The sequence below is a fragment of the Cibotium barometz genome, chromosome 15, assembly GCF_041138505.1.
Source record: "Cibotium barometz isolate CiBa-2024 chromosome 15, ASM4113850v1, whole genome shotgun sequence".
Classification (NCBI taxonomy): Eukaryota; Viridiplantae; Streptophyta; class Polypodiopsida; order Cyatheales; family Cibotiaceae; genus Cibotium; species Cibotium barometz.
The window spans coordinates 41218176-41233948 of NC_141060.1; positions in this window are offsets into that span (position 1 = coordinate 41218176).

Sequence of the window (15773 nt, forward strand, 5' to 3'; positions counted from 1 at the left end):
TAGCTCATGTAACTTTCTTAGTAGTAGTAGTAGTGGGACTTTTGGATAGTTACCTCTGAGCACCACATGATGTAGCTCATGTAACTTTTTTAGTAGTAGTAGTGGGACTTTTGTAGGTTACCTCTGAGCACCACATGATGTAGCTCATGTAACGTTTTAGACATTTGCCTCCTGGGAGGGCAAATCTTCTTGGATAGTCCCATAGTTAGTGTTTGGAACATGGGAGGGTATTTTGGTATTCCTTCACACTTCTTGGCCATGTTGAGGTCCAGGGAGGGTATTGGAATTTATGGCTCCTCTACATGGCTTTAGTAGTGGACCTTAGTAGATTATTTCTCTAAGGTTTAGTAGTTCCTTTTTTGGATGGTCCTATTTTCAGCTTTTTATATGCCTTAGGGGAGAATCTCTACATCTTGCACTCTACTCTAGGCTTTGGGTGCTCACTTCTAGGCAAGTGATAAGCATCTTGATTAGGATTACATCCTAATCTCCTCCTTAATCCTTTTGTACTTCAGCCTATTTAAAGGCTCCTCATCTAATGAAGAAGGGACTAAGCTTTTGCCTTATTCACATTGTCATTATGCTCATATGATTTGTCTTTAGCTAATCTAGCCATGTTTAAGCATAGTCTTGCTTCCTAGTTCTTAATCCTTGCTCTAATCATGTGCTCAATCCATCCTTGAGCTCCCATGTTTTCTAACAGTTTCAACTAGATCCAAAAAGTGAGCAAAACTGACCTAAAAATGGTCAAAAATTGACCAAACTGATCTGGAAAATTCTAGAATCAGTTGGCTTGGTTAGAAGCTCAATTTTTCCTTTAAATACAAGCCCTCCCCTTTGTTGAAACTCAATAGTGTTTATGAACTGTGAATTTATTAATAATTCACTAGTTTTTGACATTTCCCTCTTCCAAAGATTGGTGGCCACTCTTGTTACAAACAAGAGTTGAACCCTCAAACCATCAAGCCAACGGAAAGCTCCAAGAAATTATGTAAGTAGAGATTCTTGTAATTTTCTTTATTGATTTTATGTTTTTCTAATGTTTATGATTGTTTGAAGTGATAAATGGATGCTATGCCTTGATCGAAAGGCTTTTCCCCTCTCTCTTCTTAGAATCAACCCTTCTTTATCCTAGTTAAAGTGATAATTATTGCAATTAAACTTTTTATAATATTTTCCCTTTTATAAGTGAATTTTGATTAGTATAGATTACTTTAAATCAATTAGAGTTAATTTTTAAGACAAAATTAAGTAGAAAAATTTGAAAAATGGTCAGCCATACAAAGGAGGTTATGGTAAAATTTTTGGAAATAAGAATTATCTTTTATTATGCTAAAAGAGTAATTCCTATCAATTCTATACTCTAAAAGTGTCATTTTCATGCATAGAAGATGCATATTGATTATTAATTTATTTTAACACATAAAAGAGTTATCTTTTTATTATGAAAGTGTTACTTTCATCAAAATAGTTTTTTATGTATAAAAGAATAATTTTCTTTTATTATAAAAGTGTTACTTTTATCATATTTAATTTTCATGCATAAAAAATGCATAAAAGATTTTTTTATTATTATAAAAGTGTTACTTTTATCATATTTGATTTTAATGCATAAAAGTATGCATAAAAGATTATTTTTTTAATTATAAAAGTGTTACTTTTATCATATTTAATTTTCATGTATAAAAGTATGCATAAAAGATTATTTTTTTAATTATAAAAGTGTTACTTTTATCATATTTGATTTTTATGCATAAAAGCATGCATAAAAGATTTTTTTTATTATAAAAGTGTTACTTTTATCATAATTGATTTTTATGCATAAAAGATTATTATTTTTACTATAAAAGTGTTACTTTTATCATATTTCATTTTCATGCATAAAAGTATGCATAAAAGATTATTTTTTATTATAAAAGTGTTACTTTTATCATATTTGATTTTCATGCATAAAAGATTATTTTTTTAATTATAATAGTGTTGTTTTTATCATATTTGATTTTTATGCATAAAAGTATGCATAAAAGATTATATTTTATATTATAAGTGTTACTTTTATCATATTTAATTTTCATGCATAAAAGTATGCATAAAAGATTATTATTTTTATTATAAAAGTGTTACTTTTATCATATTTGATTTTTATGCGTAAAAGTATGCATAAAAGAATTTTTTATTATTATAAAAGTATTACTTTTATCATAATTGATTTTTATGCATAAAAGATTATTATTTTTTATTATAAAAGTGTTACTTTTATCATAATTGACTTTCATGCATAAAAGATTATTTTTATTATTATAAAAGTGTTACTTTTATCATAAATGGGTGCATAAAAGATATTTTTTTAATATTAAAAGTGTGATTTCATCATAAAAGATTTTTATGCATAACCATATGCATAGAAGATATTGTTTTTATATTAAAAGTATGATTTTCATCATAAAAGATTTTTATGCATAAACATATGCATAGAAGATATTTTTTATATATTAAAAGTATGATTTTCATCATAAAAGATTTTTATGCATAAACATATGCATAGAAGATATTGTTTTTATATTAAAAGTATGATTTTCATCATAAAAGATTTTTATGCATAGAAGATATTTTTTAAAAGTGTGATTTTCATCATAAATGATTTGTATGCATAAATATATGCATAAAAGAAATTCTTTCATGTTAAAAGAGTGATTTCCATCATAAATGATTTTTATGATGATAAAAGTGTGACTTTCATCAGAATTGGATTTTATGCATAATTAGATGCATATAGAATCTTTAAGGATTCTCTTTAATCTTCTATTAATTTTCGTAAAAATTAGAAAAATGAATAGGTAGATAATATGTGAGAGGAAATTTTACCATTTCATATTCACTAAGATGGTAATGAGAAAATTCAATTAAACTATCGAAGTCAGAGATCGAGATAAATGATTATTTTATTCCTCTTAAGAAATCCATGTTTTAGAAATCTGTAAGCAAATATTCGTCGAACAAAATTTAGAAAAAGAGAAATTAAAATGGTACCTTTCGAGAAAGATAGTTTAGGAAGACGAACCTTTTCAGATCCAAACTCTGATTCAGACTATTGACCAAGACCTAATTCCTTCGTCATGACGATGTGATCAGTTTAGGAAAAATGCACTCAAAACACCCACCGAATCTGAAACTAGTTAAGACTTTTGATTTTGATCCGAGGATCAAGTTAACAGAATTCGAGGAATTCTGTTTGGAATTCAGACCCGGATCTAGAAGTATTGGGATACGGATTTAAGATTATTCATGGTTTTCAAACAAAATCTAAACTGAAAACTTGCATAGAAACCTTGTTTTCTTAAAAGGACTGTCTTATTTCACGGCATGGCTATGGCCCAGTACCATCATCATATGCGTCTCCCGAGGAGATTTTGAATTCTGGAGCCGAGCTGCTCTATGTACATACCTCTATTGACATATTGCAACTTATATTTAAATAAAGAAATGTTTTCTGGAGAAAAATTCCCTGTTGTATAAATGATTGTTTATGGAAGATCCGATAAAGAAAAATCTGTTATCGGACATATGTCATAGATCTGCAATAAGATCATTGTTTTGTTTAAGAAATTATTTTCCGAACATCTTATGTCTTAGGATCTCACGAACGATATCAATATCAAAATTTAATAATATATACTTTTGGCAGAATTATGAGACGAGGAAACCGTGGCCATCAGCCAGACCCTCTCTCTGAAGATGACGAGCTTGACCCTGATGTTCGTAAGGCTCTTCATAGGACTCAGCCAGGACCCTTCAAAGGAGAAGGGGAGAACCTAGGCGAGGTTGTGGAGAAATGGGTGGAAGCCATGGAAGAATATTTTGATGTCACAGGTTACAATGAGCGGAGCAAAATGGCTCTTGCCCGGCTAAAAATAGTAGAAACGGCCAAGGTAGCATGGAGGAACCACTGTGACACCAACCGTCTGGACAGAAATACTCAGTCCTGGACCGACCTAAAAACCTATTTGAGAAAGAGATTTTGTCCCCCTGGATTTTTGGAAACCAAAATGAACGAATTTTTAGAGCTAAAGCAAGGGAGCAAAACCATCGAGAAATATCACCAGGCCTTTGCTCTTCTACTCAAATATTCACCACCTCTTTATGAAGAGCAACTCATGGCGAGGTTCATTTTGTTGGAATTAGGGTTGCAGGAATGCACACACAACTTCAAGAAGATGAGGAAGCTTGAGCACAACACAGTAGTGTATTATGAGTGCCAAAAATGAAAGATAACAAGCCCTAGAAGATAATGGGCGTATATACAATGCACGGGGGAAAAAACCTCCTAGTGAGGGAAAAAGTGCCCCGGCGGTCCTAAGTGTGTTCACACACATCACTACTATAATATGGTAACAAATCCCCCCTGGAGTGATGCGGTGAACAAGAGCTAGCACTCATGTATAGGGAAGTGTCTAGCTATGTGGACGAATCCACAAAAGGGAGTAAGCCCAAAGCTTTGCGAAAAGCTTCGAACTTCTCACGAGGCAGAGCCTTTGTGAAAAGGTCTGCAAGGTTATCCTGTGTTGGCACATAAGCCAAACTGATCTCTCCTGCAGAGAGTCTCTCCCTGACATAATGGTAGTGCACCTCAATGTGCTTCGTACGAGCATGGAACACTGGGTTCCGCGCAACTGCCAATGCGCTCTGACTGTCAGTGAAGATGGTGGTGGCAGATGGCTGCCCAACACCCAAATCAGCCATAAGGCGTCTGAGCCACACACACTCAACCGTAGCTGTGAAAGCTGCCCTGTACTCAGCTTCACAACTAGAAGTGGCCACAGTAGGCTGCCTCTTGCTCAACCATGATATGCATGAGCTTCCAAGCATGAAGCAAAAACCACTCGTGGACACGCGTGTGTCATAACAACCAGCCCAGTCAGAATCTGAAAAAACATGTAAATCTGGCGGCAATGATCCCCCCTTGGGATAAAACAACCCAAGATGCCGAGTACCACTCAAATAGCGAAAGATACGCTTCACTGCCTGCCAATGCTTAATGCCTGGGCTATGCATAAATCTGCTCACCTGTGAGACTGCAAACTGAATGTCTGGCCTCGTAATGCAAACTGAATGTCTGGCCTCGTAATGCATACATAAATGAGGCAACCAACAGCTGTCTGATAGAGTGTGACATCAAAGTGATCTCCAGCATCATGAAGACTCAACTTCAAACCTGTCTCCATTGGAGTAGCAATAGGCTTGCAGTCTTCAAGGCCAAATCTCCGCAACAATGTTTCAATATACTTTGTCTGACACAAAGCAATACCTCCATCACACTGCTTAAATTGTATCCCCAAATAATGATGCAAATGCCCCAAATCTGACATCTCAAAAGAGGCATTCAAATCAGCCTTAAAATCAGCAATATGACTCTCATTTGGTCCTGTGAGCAGCATGTCATCGACATAGAGAGCAATGATTAGATGTACACCATCCACACGTTTAACATACAAAGTGCTTTCTGTTGGACTATTCTGAAACCCATGTGCAGTCAAATATGCATGTATTTTTTCATACCAAGCTCGTGGAGCTTGCTTTAAACCATATAAAGCCTTTTTTAACCTGCACACTTTGTTTTCCTGCCCTCTTTGAACAAAACCACGAGGCTGCGATACATACACCTCCTCATGCAAATCTCCATTTAAGAACGCAGTCTTTATGTCCAGCTGATGTACATTCCAACCATTATGAGCTGCTAATGCACAGATGCTACGAACAATGGTCATACGACATGTGGGAGCAAAAGTCTCATCAAAATCAATGCCCTTCTCTTGAGCATAACCTTTTGCAACAAGCCTAGCCTTATGGCGATCCACTGTGCCATCAGGCTTACGCTTCAATTTGTATACCCACTTAGTGCCAATGGCCTTCTTGCCAGGGGGCAAGTCACATAAAGACCATGTACCATTCTTCATAATAGCATCGTATTCTGCTTGCATAGCAGCCATCCAATTTTCTGAACTTTGTGCCTCATCAAATGAAACAGGCTCACTTTCATCGCACATACTAGAAACAGCCAATGCATAACAATCTGACGCATAAGAGGCACCATGAGAGCCAGAACGAGTGCGACTAGACAAAGGGGCATCCAACTTGCTGTCACGCAAAGTCTGCACCAGCCATCTAGGCATATTCCTAGAGCCCTCAATCTCTTGTCTCTCATCCTCAAGTGCATCATGCACATCTGCATCAGATATAGGCTGATCTGTGCCATCATTTAAAACCTGCATAGGCTGAAAAACTGCCTCATGAGGTATTGCACTTGATTGTGCACCACTGAAAAGAGGCAACAATGTATCATAGACATCACGTGAGCTGATATCTGTCTCCTTAGTACATGAAACCAAGGGCTGAACTGCATCTTCCACAAATACAACATCACGGCTAACCAAAATGCGCTTTGTCTGTGGATGATACAAACGATAGCCTTTGCTCTCAGCACTATATCCAACAAAAATACATTTTACAGCTTTGTCATCCAATTTTCTGCGATGTTGCACAGGCACTAATGCATATGCCAAGCAACCAAAAACACGTAAATGGCCAACAGATGGCTTGCGGCTATGCCAAGCCTCATATGGAGTGACAACCTGTAATGCTTTGGTGGGACACCTGTTTAGTACATAAGTGGCACACATGACAGCCTCAAGCCAAAAACTATGTGGTAGACTTTGACTCTTAACCATACATCTTGCCATTTCCATGAGAGACCTGTTTTTTCTCTCAGCCACACCATTTTGCTGTGGTGTATACGGCACTGTACATTGGTGTTTTATCCCACGCTCAGCCAGAAATGCATTAAATTCTGAAGACATATACTCCCCCCCTCGATCTCAACGGAGGGTGCCCATCTTACTTTCTGACACATTTTCAGCCATAACCAAAAACTGTTTGAAGCACAAAAACACTTCGGACTTTGCCTTCAAAGGATATACCCATGCATGCCTGGTAAAATCATCAATGAAAGTCACGAAGTAAAGGTAGTTTCCAAATGATGGAGTTTGCATGGGACCACAAACATCACTGTGAACAAGCTGCAATCTGCGTTCAGCTCTCACTGATCCATCTTTGGGAAAGGAAGCACGCTGCATTTTACCCAATATGCAGCCCTCACAAACATGCTTGACAGGTGCCTCAAGCTTAGGCAAAGAAGACACCATTTCAGATTTCTGCAGGCGCAGCAAACTTGCAAAATTCAGATGACCAAAACGTGCATGCCACAGTTTTGCATTTGAAATAGCCTGCGTATCCATAATAGCACATGCTGAATCCTCTACACATTTGCCATCCATATTGAGCTTATACAGCCCTCGACATAGTGAACCAGATGCTACAATGATGTCACCACAAGAGAGATCATGAACAGTACATCTGTCATCCACAAATTTTACAACCAAACCTGTTTTGGCAAATGCGGAGACTGACAGCAGATTCTTTTTGATCCCTGGCACATACAATGCATCAAAAAGTGTAAAGGTGTTGCCATTTGCAACATTCAGCACAATCTGTCCAACTCCTTCAACGGGATAAGAGGAGTTATTGGCACAAGTGACAGTATTCCCTGTGGGAGCAGACTCAAGGAAAGTGAATAAACTGCGCTGCGAGGTGATATGCTTAGTGGCACCACTGTCAAAGTACCATACATCTGAATCTACTGCAGACATACATGTGTCATGCAAAGATGGGTCATAACTGCACTGCGCATTGAATGCCCATTCTGTATCTAGCACAACATTAGCAGATTCATTGTTAGAAGGAGAGGCATCTGCAAACAGCCATACCAGCCTCTTTCTTCTTAGCCTCTTTCGCAGCCAGCTTAGGACACGCTTTGATGACATGATCATTTCCCTTACAGTACTTGCAAAATGTCTTCTGTTTGTCACCCTTCTTCTCATCTTTGTCTTCCTTCTTTGGTTGCGCAGCATTTGCAGATTTCTGCTTACTAGAAGAAAAGCCAGCTTTACCTTTCCCGCTTCTCTGACTAGCAACGAAAGCTTGATCTGCGACACGCATAATATTCCTGTTTTGCCTTGACTGGTCTTCTTGCAGCAAAACAGAAACTAACTCCTCAAATGATAAGGCATTGGGATTGCCTTTCATCATCAAGCGAAGAGTGGAAGCAAAACCCTGATAAGAATCTGGTAGACCATTCAAAACAGTCTGCACAAGTGAACTGTCTGACAGGATTTCATCTGCAGAAATGAGCTGCTCTTTGAAATCCTTGATCTTTGTCAAAAAGCTATCCATAGAATCACCTTCGTTCATATGCTCACTCTCCAACTGTTTTCGGAGATAAGCAACACGAGCCTCATTTCTTGCCTGATACAATGTGGCAAGTACATCCCAAGCATCCTTAGAAGTCCTGCAGGAGCGAATATGTGGGATAATGGTACGTTTAACAGACAGCGCAATCAAGGCATGAGCCTGCGCATCTCTACCATCCCAACGAATCTGCTCTGCTGAAAGTGGTGGTTCTCGAACAGCTGCTACAGCACTTGTGCCTGCACCATCATCAACAGTACCTGTTTCTGATGTGTTTGCAGCATTCCCAGCCACAATAGGACGTGCATCAATACCCTGCACAATGTTCCATAACCCCTTTGCTACCAATACATGTCGCATCATATATGCCCACAATGGATAGTTGGTGCCATCCAACTTATCCTCAGCAGCCAACATGCGGAATACATCATTGTTGTCAGCCATGGCCAATGACTGTACTACTAGATGTAAATGCTGTCTGTAAGAGGTAAACCTGTATAAAATTGACCTGTGCTATGTAGCACAGCCCAAAACAGACGAATGGGCACCTGTCTTGCAGATTTTAATCTTGACAGAAAATCTGCACAGTAGGACGATTTTGCCTGCGCAGTACTTGGAATGCAAAAACGGAGGGCGAAATGACTTCAGATCAAAATTCTGAAACGACCGAGCCGTACGGGCTCTCCCACGGCGTATACTAACCTGCACACGCTCGTGAAACCTCGTCGCAATCGGAGGAGATGAAGCGGCAGGTGCCGGTGATGCTGCCTGGGAGGAGGAAGCCTGCTCTGATACCAATTGTTGGAATTAGGGTTGCAGGAATGCACACACAACTTCAAGAAGATGAGGAAGCTTGAGCACAACACAGTAGTGTATTATGAGTGCCAAAAATGAAAGATAACAAGCCCTAGAAGATAATGGGCGTATATACAATGCACGGGGGAAAAAACCTCCTAGTGAGGGAAAAAGTGCCCCGGCGGTCCTAAGTGTGTTCACACACATCACTACTATAATATGGTAACACATTTGAGGAATGAACAAACCCTTGGACACATTGGTCAAAAATGCCAAGCCAGTGTCCATGGCTGAAGCTGTTAGAATGGCGAAGGACTTTGCCAAAGCCTTCATCTCGTAAAAGTTCCACCAAAGCCAGCTCCCTCATCCTTCAAGAGATTTCAGACACCGGGAAGTTCTTCCAACTTTTCGCCTCCAAAGAGGCTCCAAGGTCCTAACCAGAATGTGGAGACGGGAAGCTTTAGAAATGAAGGGAGACCTTTCCCCCGAAGTACATTCTCCAGAACTCCGGCTCTCTCCAAAATGCAAAGAGAAGACCTTTGAAGCAAGAACAGAGGCTTCAGATGTCAAGGTCTTGGGCACCAGCTCAAGGACTGCCCATTTCCTTCTATGGGCCAAGGAAACCAGGGTCCCAGAGTTCCGAGAAAGACTCCTTCTTATCAGTCCAATCAGGGTCCCCCGCACCAGAATCAGGGAAATCCCAGGAGAACCCAGGCGAGTGTGCATGTTTGCCTTGGTGAGCCAGGCCACCTCCTTAACACCTTGGCCCAAGCAACTAACCGGCCCTGTTCTGCTTTCAACAACCACGACATCGCCTGTGCAGAAATATTTACTGTTTTGTTCTACAACCATAGCATCTCCAGGAAGAACTTATAGAAGCAGGCGACCTTTGCTGCTTCTGGGTGGTTTGTCAACCTGTATTTTCCTGAGATCCTATAGCCAAACAATCCATTAAGTGTCGATGCGTCCACCATTGACACATCGTGCCTTTCTTGTAAGGGCAATTGCAAGGCTGTTGCACTAACTCCACGTTCAGCTCATAACTTCTCCCTTCATACTGCATTGTGTTTCCCTTCTGTATGACAGGCCAGAATCTCCAAAGCTGTTGGCTGAACAGGGTTGGCCTGCCAAGGTATATTGGTGAATGCTGTCAACCGTACTGTCTCCAGCCTACTGTTTCCTCTTCAGCGCAACCGTACTGGATCCTCCTCATCATGTAATGGACAAGCCTCATGTCTAAAAGGCACGGTGCATTTAAGAGGGGGTTCAAGTGGGATCGACGGCTGAGGGGGCCCGATTTTGGGCGGGGCCGATCCGGGCCGTCGGATCCCCGAAAGTAAACTAGGGCCGCCCGATAGTAAACTAGGGCTGCCCCGCACATATATTAATAAGGGCCGAACACACTAGCTAGTAGAAATTATAGCCTAATGGTAAGACTATAGCCTCCCTAGCGGCACGTCGTGGGTTCAAATCCTTTCTTTTACGATTTGAGACTCAGGCAAAAAAATTATAAGTCCAAACTCGGGAACTGGAGTAAACTAGGCAATTTGGCAAGCCCCCGACTTTACTGCGGGGTGGCCCTAGATCTTTTATAAACTAGGGGAGGTGAAGGATCCTAGTTTACTTCACAAGCCGAGTTTTTCACAAAAAAAACTCGGCCTATGAAGTAAACTCGGATCCCTAGTTTACTTCACAGGCCGAGTTTTTTTTCGGCCCTAGTTTACTTTCGAGGATCCGACGGCCCGGATCGGCCCCGCCCAAAATCGGGCCCCCTCAACCGTCGATCCCACTTGAACCCCCTCTTAAATGCACCGTGTGATTTAGAGACGAGGATGGCCAAGGTAGCATTCGCCATGGTACGGAAGAAGTCAGTACCCATTAATGGGCTTGGTGAATTTCTCCCCCTGCAGAGTGCCCAATAAAAAAGTACCATCATAGAATTTATCCACAATCCAATATGGTCCCGCCCAATGGAGCTTGAGCTTTCCAGGGTGATGACCAAGAAGGGAGTTGAACAACAAAACTGGATCCTTTTTCTGGAATATCCGAAACTGAGAGTTACGATCCACCCACTTCTTCCTCTGTGCTTGTACCACATCAGACACATAGGATCTTATAAACCGCTCTTCCCCTAGCCGCACTAGCTGCTCCATTCAATGAGCCAAGGACTCCTCCGGTCCCAACTTCTCTGTCTACAATTCTAAGACTCGAAACCAGAAACTCCATCCGAACAACAGCCTCCACCCCATACACTAGTTTGAATGGGGTCAATTTGGTTGCCACCTTGTAAGCCATCGTGAAAGCCCACAGTGCCAAAGAGAGCGTCTCATCCCAGTCAGTCCGGTTCTCGTGAGACTAACTTCTTTAAGATCTTCTGTAGCATCTTATTACTAGACTCTGCCTGACCATTGGCTTGCAGATGATAAACAATAGATTTCTTGTGGATGATCAGATGATGAGTCACCATCTCCTTAATTACCATTCAAGAAATGTCCACCTTGGTCATTGATGAGTTCCACTGGATAGCCAAAACGGGTCATGATCATCTTATATAGGAATCTTGCCACAGATTGAGCATAGTTATCCTCCAATGCCTGAGCCTCCACCCACTTTGTGCTGTAATATGTTGCCACCAAAATGTATCAATTCCCTGTCCATATGGCCGATGGCTTAAACGATCCCATAAAATCCAATCCCCACTTCATGAAGGGCTTGAGAGGTAACACTGGGTTATGTGGTGGCATTCGATCCCTCTCAGTCGGTTGCCCCAACCTTTGACAAATATCACACTCCTTTGTAAATCTGTAGGTGTCTCCGACCAACATCGACCACCATAATCCGGCTTGGAAGATCTTTTGTCCAGTGACATCTCCGTGACAAAGTGACCACCACTAATACCCTGATGCGCTTCCTACAGCTCCGCTTCTTGTTCATGAGGCGGCACACACCACCGGAGTATCTGGTCCAACCCCCGATGGTACAGTTGTCCTGCTATAATCTGGAAACTCCAACTGCGAAGTGCCAAATTTTGCTTCCGTCGATCCCCGAGTTAAATTTTTCCCCACACAGCAAGCCCATCTAGACAAACTGTAACATCTCATCATACCAAGTCTACAGCACATCCGAAACAACAGCCTTTAGCTCAAACAGATCCGCATCCGGGAAATCATCTGGAACATCATCCGGAGGCTCCCCACTTTTGAGCTGGGAGAGATAATCTACTACTACATGGGTCGATCCTAGCGTATGAACTACTTTAAACTTAAATTCCTATAAAATAAGCATCCATCTGGCTTGCTTCCTTGTTAAATTAGGTTTATTAACCAAGTACAGCAGGGTGGAGTGATCCACATGGAAGGTAAACCGGGTTGCCCAATAAATAATGTCGAACTTAGTCATAGAGTAGATCATTCCCAAAGCTTCCCGCTCGATAGTAGACGCTCGATAGTAAAGTAATTCCGTTCTGCCTTGGATAATCTTCGATTGGCATAGTACACTGGTCGAAACCACCTCGGCTCCGCTTGCTGCATCAGTACACTCCCAATAGCTACATCCAAGAGGCATCCACAAACACGTGAAAGGAGAGATCCCAATTAGGCGGCTGGACCACCGGAGCTACTGCCAACATCAACTTCAGTACCGAAAAACCAGGTCATACTGTTCCAACCATATCATTGGTACCCTATTAATCTGCTCATTGAGCGCCACAGCCATGTCCACCAGATAACAGAGCATCCGGCTATGCCACCGGTACCCTAGAAACTGGCTTAACTGCTTGCTTAATCGAAACAACCGCCTTCCAAATAATTCCCACTTTAGCCGGATCCACTACAATGCCTTCTTTTGACACAATGTGCCCAAGTAGCATCCCGCTGCCCACCGTGAATACACATTTAGCTAAATTCAGGCACATTTAAGCTTCCTCGCACTGTTGAGAGATGTAATCGTGGTGTTGTGTGTATGTGGGAAAGCACCCTAGAGGTGCAAGATATTGTGGCAAGATAAGAATGCCACATGTAATATTGCATGGTGTGTGAGAGTTGACCAATAGAGTGGAAAAGGAGTTGCCACATGGATGGTGATGTGTAAAGTGGGATAAGGCTAGAGAGCCTATATCATTGTCATATGGTTCATTTTGTGATATGCAATACAAGGGAATAGTGTTGAGTGTGCAAACTCTCTCCCTCTCATGGAGTTTTTAGTGTGGTTTAATCCACCTTAATCTTATGCTTAATATTATGTCTATCACCATGACCAATCCCATTTTAGGATTGTTAACATGGTATCAGAGCCAAATGGGCTCTTGGTCATGGTGTTTATTATGTATATTAACTTGGTTGTGAGTTTCTATGATTAAGCATTATTTTCAGTTTATTATGAAAAAAATTATGCACACTCATATTATCATTTGGATTTGCATTTGTGAGGATTTGAGAGGAGATTTGCAACAAGGAGGTTGCAAAGAAGCTGCCCAAGAGAGTTGCAAATGGAGTTTTGCAACATGGAGAGCTTGCTCATCATCATGGAAGCTAAAAATGGAGATTTGAGCAAGTATGAAGACTATGGAGTCTTCAGTGTCAACAAGGAAGCTGCCAAGGAGATTTGTGAAGGTATTTTGGTGATATTGCCTCAATTTTTGGTTTTGAGCATAGAAAATGCTCAATGTTGAAGGGTTGGAGGGTTGCTGGTTGTTGGGATATGTGGATCCCATGGCTCTTGCATTTGGGCAAAGAGCATGTTTTAAGGTGCATGTTTTGCTTGGCTGAAGCAAGCAAGGTTTGAGACTCAAGATGGAGTCCATGTGTGTGCATCAAGAGTGGGATACACTCATTTGTGGTGGAGACAATGGAGGAGTCTTCACAAAGTTTTTTGCACCTTGGTTTCTTGTGAGAAACCACTTTGAAGAAGGCACCCTTGAAGTTTGTATGCAAATGGAAAGAGCATGCAACACGGAGCTCATTTGTGAGCTTTCAAAGGCCATGTTGATGGCTATGGGAGAAACCTCAATGGAGAGGTTTAGAAGAGGCAAAGAGACTAAGAAAAGAAAGAGATGCATGTTAGAGCTCAAATTGGGGAGCTCTTGAAGGCCATTTGGATGGCTATGTGTGAACCTCATTGAAGAAGTAAAGGAAGCACAAACTTTAAGGTAGCAGGGCAGTGAGAATACGTTAGAGTAAAAAGTTATCCTGGTGGAATCGCCCGTGCCTTCCGGTAAAGGAAGTTTTTCCGGGTTTGGTTTTGGAACAACCGAGTATCCTGCCTAGAGCCAAATGCAAAACTCACTCTTAAAACCGGAAAGGACGGCGTACCTGCTCAGGCTCAGCAGAGCAACAGGAGCCACCGGAGTTGTATGTTGTACCATCGACATTGCTGCTATACTAGCACCCCAACGGTGGGAGTGGAGGCGCTTTGTGCCCATTGTATCTGCAGGCATCAGTGGAGTCTGTTGCCAGTTGGCAAATTGCACACCATAGATCATTCAAGCCACATTCCTCCGCCATATGGCCATCATTCCAACACCGGGTACACCATGCTCCCGATCGGGTTCCACTGAGAAGTCCCAGCACCATCCTCGAGAACTTGAGCTCCAGTTGCCAACCCTTCTTGGGCTAACTTCTTGACCTTCTTGCTCGTTTTCTTCCACCCCCGTGGTGCTGCTCCTCCTCATCACGCGACTCATCACTGGTTTTGGTTCGTCCAAATCCCAATCCTTCGCATCATCCAAGGAATCCGTATTGGAATGTTTGGACTTGCCTTTACTCTTTGGTCTTTTGGTCTTGACTAGAACCTGCTCGGTGAATGGCAGCCTTGACTAGATCCTCTAGAGTTGTCATAGCCAAGTCACTTGTAGCCACCGCCCGCTTCACAAGTGTGCTCAGACCTTTAATAAAACAAGAGTCAAGTATCTCACCCGTCAATTGATTGTCCTAATCCAGTCACCGGAGCAGCTTCCGAAACTTAGCGGCATAATCCTCCACTGTTAAATCCTTCCGGGTCATCCGACCCAACTTATCGAGCACATAAACATAGGTCTTCTCCTCTTGATAGCGGGCCGAGAGAGCATCGTGCAAAGCATCATAAGTTGGAAAGTGACCCGCTCCATACTATGCGATCCATATAGCACAGTAGAATGTGAGCATCCGCATCGTCTGATGAATGTCCTAAAACTTTGGGTACTTGACCGTCATGGCTGCAACAGCGGGCAGGTTCACTGGCCCAAACTGAAGGCATCTCTTTCCCAAAGGGATGTACCAATGAAAACTGATTATTGGCACACAGCAGGCAGCAGCAAAAGAGCTTTAGAAGGGAGAACCGAACGGTTCACCAGATCATCCTCTGCGTACCGGGGTGAAGACTTCGGAGAACGCAGAAAATTGCTTCTCCTTCTTTAGTGGTCGGTTCCACCAGAGCTTCATCAGCGCGCGATAGCACCTACCTTTGCTTGTGGATGCTTTGCTCCATCACCATCCTCCGAAGAGCCTTCCGAACTCAACAAATAGCCGAACAATGCAACCTCCCGGTTTGCCACATAGCGGTGATGACGCTAATCCCGCTCGGACATGAACCCATCCGATCCACCACCATACGGGAGTTCGTTTGGAAATTATGGTCGCCAAAGTGCTAACGGCAAAGACCGTCAAATAGAAAAACATTGCACTTTGACTTAAACTTAAACT